The 12429-nt window shown below is 39.6% G+C and overlaps 1 long non-coding RNA gene across 1 annotated transcript in view; it reads right to left on the reverse strand.

Annotated features, from left to right (window-relative positions):
- Positions 1 to 240: 240 nt before the first annotated feature.
- The window catches only part of LOC122422803, a 37619-nt gene continuing 25430 nt past the window's right edge, over positions 241 to 12429 (reverse strand). The window contains exon 3 of the long non-coding RNA XR_006263966.1: positions 241 to 431. This is a non-coding gene — a long non-coding RNA (uncharacterized LOC122422803). The remainder of the gene's footprint in view (positions 432 to 12429) is intronic.

A 12429-nucleotide genomic window follows, 5' to 3' on the forward strand; every position in this document is an offset into this window, starting at 1 on the left:
GATCTCTGGGACTTCATAGCCCTAGTTCTTAACCATGGAACTTTATCACCCCTCGAAGGATGCACTTTACCGTGAGATAGGCTTAACATGCAATGATTTTGCACAGCTTATTTTCATATAGGCAGGTCCCCTCATACCAAGAGTGTTTCTAACTTTCTTCTCCACCTGCCCAAATCCTACTTAACAGTCAGAGCCCAAATCTTTCAGTTTCCTCCCTAAGACCTTTCTCCTTACCTCACAAGCAGGTCTGCAGGAAATGAGTAACCATCGTATCCTTTGCAACATTCAGCTCAGGGCTTTGCACGTAGTAGGCAGCTGCTGGGGAGTGGAAATGTCCCTGGTCTTTGTCTCAAAAGAGCAGACTTGAATCTGCTTTCCCCCTTACTAGTAGTGTGGCTGGAGATTCAGCAACCTCATCTGTAAATAAGAACCTAAAAGAAAAGAAAAAGAAGTCTTATTTATTTCACAGTTTTGTGATTGAGATAAAATGAGTTCTTGCTTATAAAAGTATTTTGTAAATTAAAGGACCATTTCAGTATGAGGGATAATAGTATTATCAAGTAAGATTGTCAAGTAAATTTTGTGTTGCATTTCCTGAATTAGTCCTGAGGCTGCAGAACTATGGACCAGTTTTATATGTGAGCACATTATTATAAAGGCATTATACTGCCACTGAGGAAGACTGTGAGATCAGGATTGTCTACCCTGGTAAAGAGAAGTGAGTTTTCAAAACAAACTCCAAGTGTTTGTCTATTCAATAGACAATTGTGAGCAGCTCCACAGAGTCTCTGGCCTCAAATTAGAGCAAAAAGGGATTTGGTCCAGACATAAGGAAATGCTTCATGAATATAGAGACTGTGAAACCTACTATTAAGGGAAATTGTGGAGACAAATAACAGCCACAAATAAGTGACTTCATGCTGCCAAATTGACCAAAGAGAAAAAGAAACATGTTTATATTTCAAAATGTGGATGTTCAGAAGCAATTAAATCTCTTCCCTCACTAAATTGACATATTTTCGGTCTTAATAGCACTATACAATTAAATCCTTTAAAAGAGATTTAAAATATAAGAGATGGCATCTCTTCTGAGGAAGAAGGGAAAACAGAATGAAGAAACTATTAAAAATAGAACTACTCAAGAATACATATTGCAGACTACCATAAAAACTTATTTAAAGATAATAAAGTCTCCAAGAAATGGTCTCAATAAAATTAAAACCATCCTATATAGATCCCTTCTCTTCCTCCCCTCAGATGGCCTCCCCCACCTCCTGCAACAATCACACTATCTGAACACCCATCATTCTTATGCTAAGACTGGGACCACAGCACCCTACTTGGCTTAGTAAGTGGTCAATGTCAAGAATGTAGAGTGGCTTTCGTTATCTATGTGGATGTTACACCAGAACTGGTGAAAACCTAGCAGCATTACAGATGGGGTTTCAGCCTAGCTCTATTTGTATGTTCTTTCAAAAGTATAGGACCATTTCTGTGACGACCGAACACTGACAGCGAATGTAATCTGAGTCCAGTTAAAGGTCACTGACTGTGCTCCACACACTGCAATAAGCTTATCAGGGCATCTCCTGAAATAGCAGTCACTTCCCTGTCTCCTTCATCTTCTTAGCTCTTTGCCTTCCTCCCCCCTCCCCCGGCAGCACCCACCCTTCCCTTTCAGGCATGTGTCCTTCAGCAAGGTTCTCTTTTTTCTTGGGCTTTTCCTGTTGCCATCACAAAGCCCTCAATGTCCTGTATGGGATATCTTCATCTAACCTGGAGTCAAAGGCCATTCTTGCCTCAAAAAAAAAAAAAAAAAAAAAAAAAAAAAAAAAAAAAAAAAAAAAAAAAAAAAAAAAAAGAAAGAAAGAAAAAAGAAAGAAAAAAAAAAGAAAATTCCCTAATTTTGTCTTCCTTAAAAAAGAAGAGGATGTAATTTTAAAATAAATGCTAAATGAATATATACTGAAGAAAATTTCTATATGAAGCAATGTCATTTCATAATTTCCTAAGAGAATCCTGGAGTGAAAAATGTTTCTATCAACTCATAGAATCTGTCATGCCAGGAGCAATTCCTTTGCATTTCTTGGGTCATTGACTTAGAACTCAATTTTTTTCTAAAATATGGAAGTAGATTATTCAACAAATGCTTCTAAGGAGTCTGCCAAAATGACTACTAAAACGTGTGCCACTGTGGCTCCAGGTCTCTCGACATTTCAGGCATTTATTATCTCGAGCAGTTGCCTGCCAAGCTCCAAGATCAGCAATTATGTGGAAATAAAAATGATTAGTCTTACTGTAGCAAATGTGACTAGCTGATTGCCAAAGACAAGGTCATTTGTGCAGAGAACTGCCAAAATCTCTAAGTAAACCCAACACAGGTATTTCGCATGGCTGGGGGCCCCTCATGTGCCTGTTTTGAGTTTATTCTGGAGTAGTTTATTCACAGTTATTAACTAGTTTCTTTGCATAGTGTCTACAGTATGAAAGCACTGCCAGGACCTTGGGGTGAGTGAGACCCAAGCCCTGGGCTCAGGAATTGGGAACTACTCTGAGAGCATGGAAGCTGGGTCTTTCACCGTAATGTACAAGGCTGTTGTCATCCAGGCTCCAGCTCCCTCTCTGCCACATCTTCATTGACTTTCTCCTGTTTTGCTACACTCCCACAACACTGGCCTCGTCTCTGTTCCTGTAACTTTGCAAGTCAGCCCTTGCTCAGAGCCTTTGTCCCAGATACTCTGACTGCCTGGCACTCCCAGATATAGACCTGCAGGGCTCCCTTCTCACTTCACTCAGGTCTCTGGTCAGATTTCCCCTCCTCAGAAAGCCTCCCTCATTGTCTTATCTGAGGACACTTCTGTCACTCGTCATCTCTTTTCCTTGCTATAATTTTCTTTATACACCTTCTGTTGCTTCCTTCATAGATGTGTCTTTAGTGCTTCCTACAGCAGCTGGTACATGATTAGTGCTTAGTAGACATCACTAAAGTAATGAATGAATGGATGGATGGATGTTCAACCTAACGAGGGGACTGGACAGATTCACAGACAATTACAGTGCAGTCCAGGCTAGAAGCAGCGTCTTCTGTCCTTTGATAGTTCCTCTCATTCTCACTCTCCTCAACTCCAAAACTCCCCACTCCCCCATTCACCCAGAGTCATGTGCTCCCTGTGATGCTGCGAAACTTCCTTTTGATATTAGCTTTATCTAAGCAAGGTGCGTTTTTTCCTTCCCCTTTGGATGGAAAACTCATCAGTTTTCTTGGCCAGGGTCCATTGAAAGATTGCAGAAAGATTTCTTTTTGAGAAGAATTCACATGTAAACTAAGCATCCCATCTTTGTAATCATTCCTCCTAAACAAGTTATATATTTTGGGAATATATAGGATATATATTTGAACAAACATATACATACACACAGGTTTCCCAGGTGGCTCAGCGATAAAGAATCTGCCTACCAATACAGGAGATGCAGTTTCGATCCCTGGGTTACGAAGATCCCCTGGAGAAGGAAATGGCAACCCACTCCAGTATTCTTGACTGGGAAATCCCATTGACAGAGAAGCCTGGCGAGCTACAGTCCATGGGGTTGCAAAAGAGTCAGACATGACTTAACAACTAAACAACAACATACACACACACACACATATCATAAAAGAGCTTACTTTCCAATTTTTGACTTGGTTTGGGTTTCCTTTGCTTTTGACCTTGCAGTCAGAATACACAAAGAAACTGTTTATTATTTTCCTCAGGTTCTTCCTAGAGCTAAGTGTTCTAACTTGGGACAGAGATTTTGGTTAGCTTTTTAATTGGTTGTGTCTTGGTAATGGTTTCTGTGGGATAAAAGCTCTACTTGTATCTCAGTCATTATGGAGAATGAGTCAATTCAAGACTTCAAGTGAGGTTTATTATCTTCAGAGATTAAGGCAGTAGTTTCTGAAGAAATTAAAAAAAAAAAAAGATCTGATTAATTAAAGAGCTTCACTGGATTGTGTTCTTCATCATCAGAGAGACGTGCTTCTGGCTGCCATTTCCTGTGTCAAACTTCCCCCTCATCCCTCAGGTTTGCACTTGTGACAATTAGAAGGGCCAGGTCTCAGCCGCTGCCACCCACGCCTCTGACCCACTAGTACCAGTTGTAAGGAATGTCAAAGACAACTCAGAACATATGACCTGGCTGGGAAGAACTAAGGACTCACATTATGGTCTGCCTTGTCTCATTTATTTATGTTTCATCATCATCAATGCCTGCTGTTCCTTTTGAATCATCCATAGACTCCAGTCACAGGTCAGGCTCATAACTGGACCCAAATGAGTATATGTAAGAAGCATGAAAAGCATTAAGTAAATATTGGTTAAATTGAATTAAATGGATTGAAAAATGCCCCCACTGAGGTATAGACCTCTTAGGGATTATTTGGTTGCAAAAGCCAGAAACCTAAATGACCAGCTAAAGTAAAAAAATAAAAATAAAAAGGGAATTCATTGGGAGGATATGAGGAATTCTTTACGAGAGAATGCCTGAGAAGCAGAAACTCACCAGGAATGAAGGAGAATGCTCTTTGGGGTGGTTAGTTCTCTCATTTCTGAAAGATTGTTCTATTCTCTCTCTCTCTTATTTTCCTCTTTTTCCAGGCTGACTTTAAAATTTTTTTGTTTTGTTGAAGTGTAATTGACCTAAGACACCATGTTACAGACTGACTTTTTTGACTCCTCAGTGTACATGACAGAAAACAGCGTTCCCAGTCCCACATGAGCTCCATTTTGAAGTGCTCAGTATATACCAACTGGATCCATTCAGTTCCAACACATGTCACACCTGGACACTGGCTTTTGATCTCATTGTTAAGCAGAATTCTTCTCCACTAATCTTGGATGTTGCCTGACATTCTTTTTAATACAGTAATCCAGACAGCCATTACCAGTTGTTTGAAAATGCCCATTTCTGTTCTAATTCCTCTTTCACTGAACATTCCTCCAAATATTTTATGGTAGCTATGGGGTCTACAGAGTGAGTCACTCTAAGGCTGAGTGTCTCTAAGTTCCTGAGATATATGACATAGTTTTGAGCTTCCTTTACTCTCCTGGTAATAGAAGAGCTGCCTCAAAAGCTCATTTAACATACAGCAAGTCAATGATATCCGTGTTACACCAAACAACAATGACAAAAGCGTTGGCAGGAAATCCCTTTATGCTACCCTCCTTATTTAGGCTCACCATTCCCACAGGATTCACAGTGAACCCAGGAAGGGGAACCTATAGAGAGCATTCATAGAGAAACAAAAGGATATCATTTGTAGCTTTTGAGCTTTCTATACTGGCAAAATAAAATCTACTTAAGGAATTTCCAAAGATAAAGTTGACTCCACATGATTTATAGTGTGGTGACTTTGGAACTTACACCCCAATGAGAAGGCAACTTAATTCTGCTCTGGAGGTGGTTCTGTTTGCCCTTCTTTCGCTTTAGAACTTGAAGCAGTACACCCCATGTTCTCAGCAGCAGCAGCAGTTTTCAGCTTATCAGTTCTAGATGCTATAGCTCTACATACCCAGCACCTCCGCAGCACAGAGCTTACTGAAAACCAAAATCCTGCATCTGTAAACAGGCACAATAAAACTCAAAGATGATGCTCCCACTCAAAACGTGAATGAACATAGAATATGGTCAGCTTCACCCAGTGCTGTCCTCATTTACCTTGCATTATCGTACCCCACTAGGTAAAACTCTACTCCAAGGGTGTGATTTGACTATCATTTACAAGATGACTCAAGCAAAAAGCACACTGGAGAGGACGCAATACCAAGAAGATACTCAGCAAATGTTAGCCTCTTCCGACCTCGGTAGCTGCCCTCTCCTGAACTGTTACCATTCTCACCTCATCACCTCATCAGGCCTGTTGTGATGTTTCTGGTGCAGGGTCTATCACCCAACCAACTTTGTTATTTTTTCCAGGTCTGTATGTTTCTGATTTGCCAACTGACTTCTGGACAGCATTTCCTTACCTTTTTCCGTGTTCAAACCAGGTGGGAGAGAGTTGGCTCTGTGTAACAGAGTGCCACGTGGTTAAAAAGTATTCTAAAATGTCATCTAATGATTTTCTAAAAATTCCATGGGTTGAAATAACTTTCTAGGCCACAGATGGAGCTACTCCTGCCTGGGGTGCCATGTCAGCAAACTGAAACTGGGATGGCTTTTCTGTCCCTGCAAATCCTCCACTTGGCTATAGACACAGTCTATGTGAGTGGCCAGTCCCCAAATGTCAAGCCACCTCTGGGCCTTCTCACCCCAAACAAGGGTGACTATGTGGCCCCAGCCAATCAGATATTTTCTATTTTTTTCTTCCTTAATCTTTATTCTTTATCCTTTTAAAGCTTCCTGCCTTCTGCCCTATTTTGCAGTTCTGGGGAAGCAGACTATCTGCTTCAGGAAGTGTTAAATAAAAGTGTGTTTGTACCACCTAAGTTGTCTTCTTTGATCATTTTTTAAACACAGGAACAAGTTTAAACAATAGAACCTAATCCCCATAGCTGGTCTTCCACTACAGAGTAAAGATTCTCAAGTAGCAGAAGAGAAATAAAGGAACAAGAGTTGTTCATCTGCTCTCTCTGATGTTTAAGGTACACTGAATTTAGTAATCTGCCTCCCCAGCCTCCACCTATGGCTCTGCTTCCAGTTGTTGTTCATGCCTGTACTAAACCTGCAGATACAGTAAAACAGAAAAGTACAAGAAATTCACCAAAGGCTGTTAGGAGATCCTCCAAATGATTAAGGATGACAATACTGTACAGAAAATGAAGGCTATCGAGAGATTTGAGATACCCTAAAGGAAGAAAAAGTTTACTTGCATTATTTCAGGAAGACTTTTGATACCACCTGATACCAGGGAACACTGCCCAAGTGCAGGATAGACAAGAAGGGAGAAAGAAGAAACCAATTTCTCAAAGAGGAGAGAGAGCTATAAAGAGAACTGTGAACCACCAGACAAGCAACAGGCTTAAAGTGGTTCGCTTTATATGTAGATGATCTAAAGATAGAAAATAGAATTGGCACTTGAAGTTCCAATATGCCCCTTCCTCCTTGAAATTTCTAAAGGTGAAGGTCAGTATTTAATAAAACCACAGAGGTTAATCAAGAAACACACACATATACACTTGTAGATGCATAGATAAATCATGTTTTATACATAAATTAAACATTATATAATTACAATGGTATAGTTAATAACATCATAAACATATATAAAGCACTGTAAAGGATCAAGATTAAAATATACCCTGATTTTTAAAAAAATGTATAGCAAAAAATACAGCTGAAAAACTAAGGACCCTGCATGATTAAGGGTAAGAGCTTTGTATCACTTGCTATACACACACACCCACCCACCCACACACACACACACACACACCTATATATACACTTAAAATTTTTAGGCCTGATCTCTAAAGCAAGGGGAGTAGTGTGGGGTAGAAACCTGCTCTAGGATAGGACATGGCGTCTGGAACAAGAATATCCCAGGTTTGAGTCCTGGCTTGGCCACTTGATGTTTACTTTGACTAAAGTTTTCCAAGTTCCAGTTTTCTCATGTTTAAAGCCAACATAATAGGAGAGAAGTGACAACATGTAGTCTGTAACAACTAGGCAAGTTATTCATTATTAAGAAACATTTGACCATTGACTTTACAGCTCTCAGCTAAATATTTCCATAACCCTACCAAGATTCACAAATGTCATCTCCTTCCAAGTATTGAGTAGCCAAGAAAATGAACAGAAAAGAAAAATTCCATTTCTTGAGTCAAGAATTCCTGACTGTGCTGCTTGTGTTTATTCCACTGGTATTTTAATAATTAGGAAAACAGGAAAAATGGAAGCACCAATAAAAATAACTCCACTTAGAAAAAGTAAGGCAGCCAGAAAACCAATTCTGACATGTATCTTTATACATCAGAAAAAATTAATTTTTTAATGCGATATTGGTACTATCCCTAGATGTCATCTGTCCTAGACAAGTTGTATTAATTATCAGTCCAAGTTCAGAGCTGGAAATAGAAATACCTCCAGGTATATAAAGAAGAAAGAGATTTAATACAGAGAAATAGGCTCTTCAAAAATTGCTAGAGGGGCTGGAGGTGACCACTGAAATGGCTGAGCTCAAGAGCAAACTGCTTCTACATCAGCAGCCTTTCAACATCCCATCTCCTCTTGATAGCTTTGCTTGTCAGCAGGGAAAAAAAATCACAATACAGATCCATGTCCACTAACATTTGTAGAGGAAAAGATAGCCAGTGAGAAATTTCAATGTGTTAGTTACTGAGAGCAAGTGTTCAGGGGCCACAGGGGCCCTGCTTGTGATGGTTGGTTTTCTTCCCTGAGCCTGATTGTAAGAGTCGGTGTTCTGGGTGGTCGGGAAGACAGAGTCACTTTCTTCCTTTATGAACTTTTTTAATGAGAGGCCATCAAGTGTGATATAACCATTCTGACTATCCAGTGCATAATTTTAAGAATAATGGAAACAATTTTAGAAACAGAGATAAAACAAAAATATTCTTTGGCACTAGGGAGAGAAACAAAGAAAGAATTATTTTACTACCATTTCTCCTGTACATTATAAATTTCCAAACTAGCAATTTGGGTGGCCTTTAAAGTGAAGTTTGAGGGAACTTCAAGATAATTACCTGGACTTGAGACTGGAAAGTACCCTTAGTCCTGTTCTAGATGGTGGCTTAGAGTTCCTGATGCGTGCAGCCTCACACAAGCTGAAATTGAAAGTTGGCTCTGAAATAACTCATTTTACAAAATCCAGAAGATCGAATCTTTTTTTCTTTTTTTTTCAGAGATTGAATTTTAAATGAGAATGCAAATTTTCTCCGCTTTTTTAAAAATTTAGGTGTCTTCTATGATTTTACTATCAAGGCATATGTGCCAGTAAGGTTTCCTCACTGGGACCTTCTGCAAGACTTGGCCCTCTTGTTCTTGGTTTTCCTCCTACTGTCCTAGGCAAATCGTAATTATTTGTTTTTCAGTTGATGGACATTATCTGAACCGCCATCCTTATACTAAGACTCAGGTGAAGGCAGGCTTGGGCAGGAGGGAATCAGTGGGTGTCTGTACATTCGCCATCTCGTCCTTTCTTACTTTATCCACCCTTGAGACCCGGAAGAACAGGCGCACTTGCTCCATCTGATGCATGGGCACCCAGTGTGCTCAAAGTGGTTTGCTTCTGACAGTTTCAGCTGCTGGATCAACACTTATTTTTTTTTCTAAATGACTCAGATCTTTATGTTCTGTTGCTTTAGGGTAATACCTATGACAAATATTAGGACATGATGGTGCAGGGCTAGGAAGAGTGGACGTGACAACTAGCATTCACTTTTAGGAAGTAGCATCTGAAGGCTATAACTCCTCAAGCCTGATGACTCAGCCACCCATTGCCCAGGTACCTACGTGGCATATTCCTATAAAAACACCCAGTATTTCCCACCATAATATGTTACTTGGTTATTGACATAATGAAAGTTGAATTTGATGGCAAGAGTCGGTGTCCAAAGAGACCCAGTGCTGGGCTCATAAGCCACAGTTGTGATCAATTCTATAGATAAGTATGGATGGCACTGTTGTTAATTTCTTAGCTTTATTGAAACATTATATGCCAGGCACTTCTCTTTAGGTTTATGTGAATAGCTCTGTGATATAGGCACTATTATTATTTGCATTTTATAGCAGAAAGTGATGCATGGAGGGGTTAAGTCATTTGTTCAAGGTCACACAACAGTGGCAACCTCAGAATCTAAATCCTAGTCTTTGGAATGAAATCTCTCCCTGGTGTCTCTGTTCATACTACTGTTATTAATCTGGCCATGCAGCCTCAAAATATTAGATCTGGAAGGGATCTCAGAAGTTATAACTACACATTTATTGTAGGGATGAGAACATTGAAGCCAAGAGAACTTTAAATGACTGTCTTGAGGATTTATATCTGGGTCATGGCAAAACCAAGAAGATAACTAATGCTTTTTTCTATTACATCACACTTTGGCTTTTCTCTGCCTCTGTTCTTTATGCTAATGAATCAGTAGGTCTTATCCACTTCCTTCCTAACTTTTATGATCTTTGTCCCTTTCCTCCTATCCCCACTGCATCACCCAAATCTAGGCACTGGTTACCCTTTGCCTAGAAGAGTGAGGTTACCTCTGACCAGCCTCAGGATTGCCTGTCTCTCTTCCTTCAACTGGATAGAAATGAGACCAAATGTAATCAGTAATCATAGAAGCCACCTTTTCAAAAATGTTGTGTCTATTCCATTCAATCATTTTCAGTGTTGCCAAAGTTCTCCTTTGCAATCACTTATTGTTATTTTAAAAAAATCTGTAAACATTATTAATGCTCAAATTTCCCTTGTAATTAGATGCAGTTATTAATTTTTTAAAAATCAAAGTATAGTTGATTTTGGGCTTTCAGCTGATTTTGGTGGCTCAGGGGTAAAGAATCTGCCTGCCAAGCAGGAGATGTGGGTTCAATCTCTGAGTCGGGAAGATTCCTTGGAGAAGGAAATGGCAATCCACTCCAGTATTCTTGCCTGGAAAATCCCATGGACAGAGGAGCCTGGTGGGCTACAGCCCACGGGGTCGCAAAGAGTCAGACACAACTTAGTGTCTAAGCAGTGACAACAACATAGTTGTTTTACAACATTGTATTAGTTTCTGGGGTAAAGCAAAGTGATTCAGTTATATATATATATATATTATTTTTCATATTATTTTATATATATAACTGAATATATATATATTCTTTTCATATTCTTTTCCATTATGGTTTATCACAGGATATTGAATATGGTTTTCTATGCTATACAGTAGGACCTGTTGGTTATCATCCTATATGTAATAGTTTGCATATCAAGCCATCATCTCTTGATGGATTGGTGCAACAGCTTCCTAACTGGTCTCCTTATTTTCCTACAGTCTTTTCTCAATACAGCATCTGAAGTGACCCTGTTGAAAGATGAGTCAGACCATGTCATTCCATCACTCAAAGCCTCCAATATCTTCCATCTCACTCAAAGTCAGAGTTCTTACACTGCTTGCTGCTGCTGCTAAGTCACATCAGTCATGTCCGGCTCTGTGTGACCCCATAGACGGCAGCCCACCAGGCTCCCGTCCCTGAGATTCTCCAGGCAAGAATACTGGAGTGGGCTGCCATTTCCTTCTCCAGTGCATGAAAGTGAAAAGTGAAAGTGAAGTCACTCAGTCGTGTCCGACTCTTCATGACCCCATGGACTATAGCCTACCAGGCTCACTTACATTGCTTACAGGGACCTAAAAAAAATCTGCACTCCACCCCTACCCCACCTCTCTGACCTCATCTCTTCCCTTTCTGGCTCCAAGTCAGCCACTCTGGATTTCTCAGAAACTCCAAGCAGGTGACAGGACTTTTACACTAGCTTCTGCTGGAATGCTTTTCTCCTACATATTTTGATGTCTGCCCTCTCACCTCCTTCTGTACTTAAAAACATACTCTCAGTGATGCTTTTCCAGATTATTTTTTTTCTGAAGTTGCTCAAACATCCCTGGCTTTGTCCTCATTTCCTGCTTTATCCTTCTCTATAGCAATTATACGATTTGTACGTAGAATAGTTGAGATCTCACTTCCTACCTCTACAAAAGGCAAGCTCCTTGAGAGCAGGGATTTGTCTCTCTTTTATTCATAGTTGTTCCATTGTCAAGAAGAGTAGCTAGCACATAGTAAATATTCAGCAGATATTTCTTGAATGAATAAAAATTTTAGAGCTGGTGACACCTGACAACATGGATGTTTCCCCAAATTCAAACTTTAAAAAAGAAAAAAATCTACAAATAGAAGAGAAACAGTATTTAACAATGTGTGGGCCTTGATTTGGATGAATGTGTTTCTAAGCATTTTAATTTCTTTTCTTCTGTAATTATTTATATGTACGGGGTTGTCTGTAATGAACATGCTTTATATCTTAAAAAATTTTAAGATTGGGCAAAGGTAGTAAAGAGCCTTAGTCAACGATAAGGAATAAGTTAGCAGGGGTGGATGGCTCACACAGCCCAACACAAAAACTTGACCTCAGTATAAAATGTTGGATGTCCATTGACAGATGAATGGATAAAGAAGATGTTAGATACACACATACACATACAAAATGGAATGTTAGTCCTTAAAAAGGATGAAATAATGCCATTTGCAGAAACATGGATGGGCCTAGGGGTTATCAAACTAAGCGAAGCAAGTCAGAAAGGGAAAGATAAATACTTTGTGCTATCACCTATATGTAGAATCTAAAATACAAATGAGCATATCTAGGAAACAAAAACAGACTCACAGGTATAGAGAACAGACCTGTGGTTGCTGGGGAAGAAGGGTGGGGAGGGAAGAATGGAAGTTTGGGATTAACAGAGGCAAATTATT

The sequence above is a fragment of the Cervus canadensis genome, chromosome 20 (assembly GCF_019320065.1).
Source record: "Cervus canadensis isolate Bull #8, Minnesota chromosome 20, ASM1932006v1, whole genome shotgun sequence".
Classification (NCBI taxonomy): domain Eukaryota; kingdom Metazoa; phylum Chordata; class Mammalia; order Artiodactyla; family Cervidae; genus Cervus; species Cervus canadensis.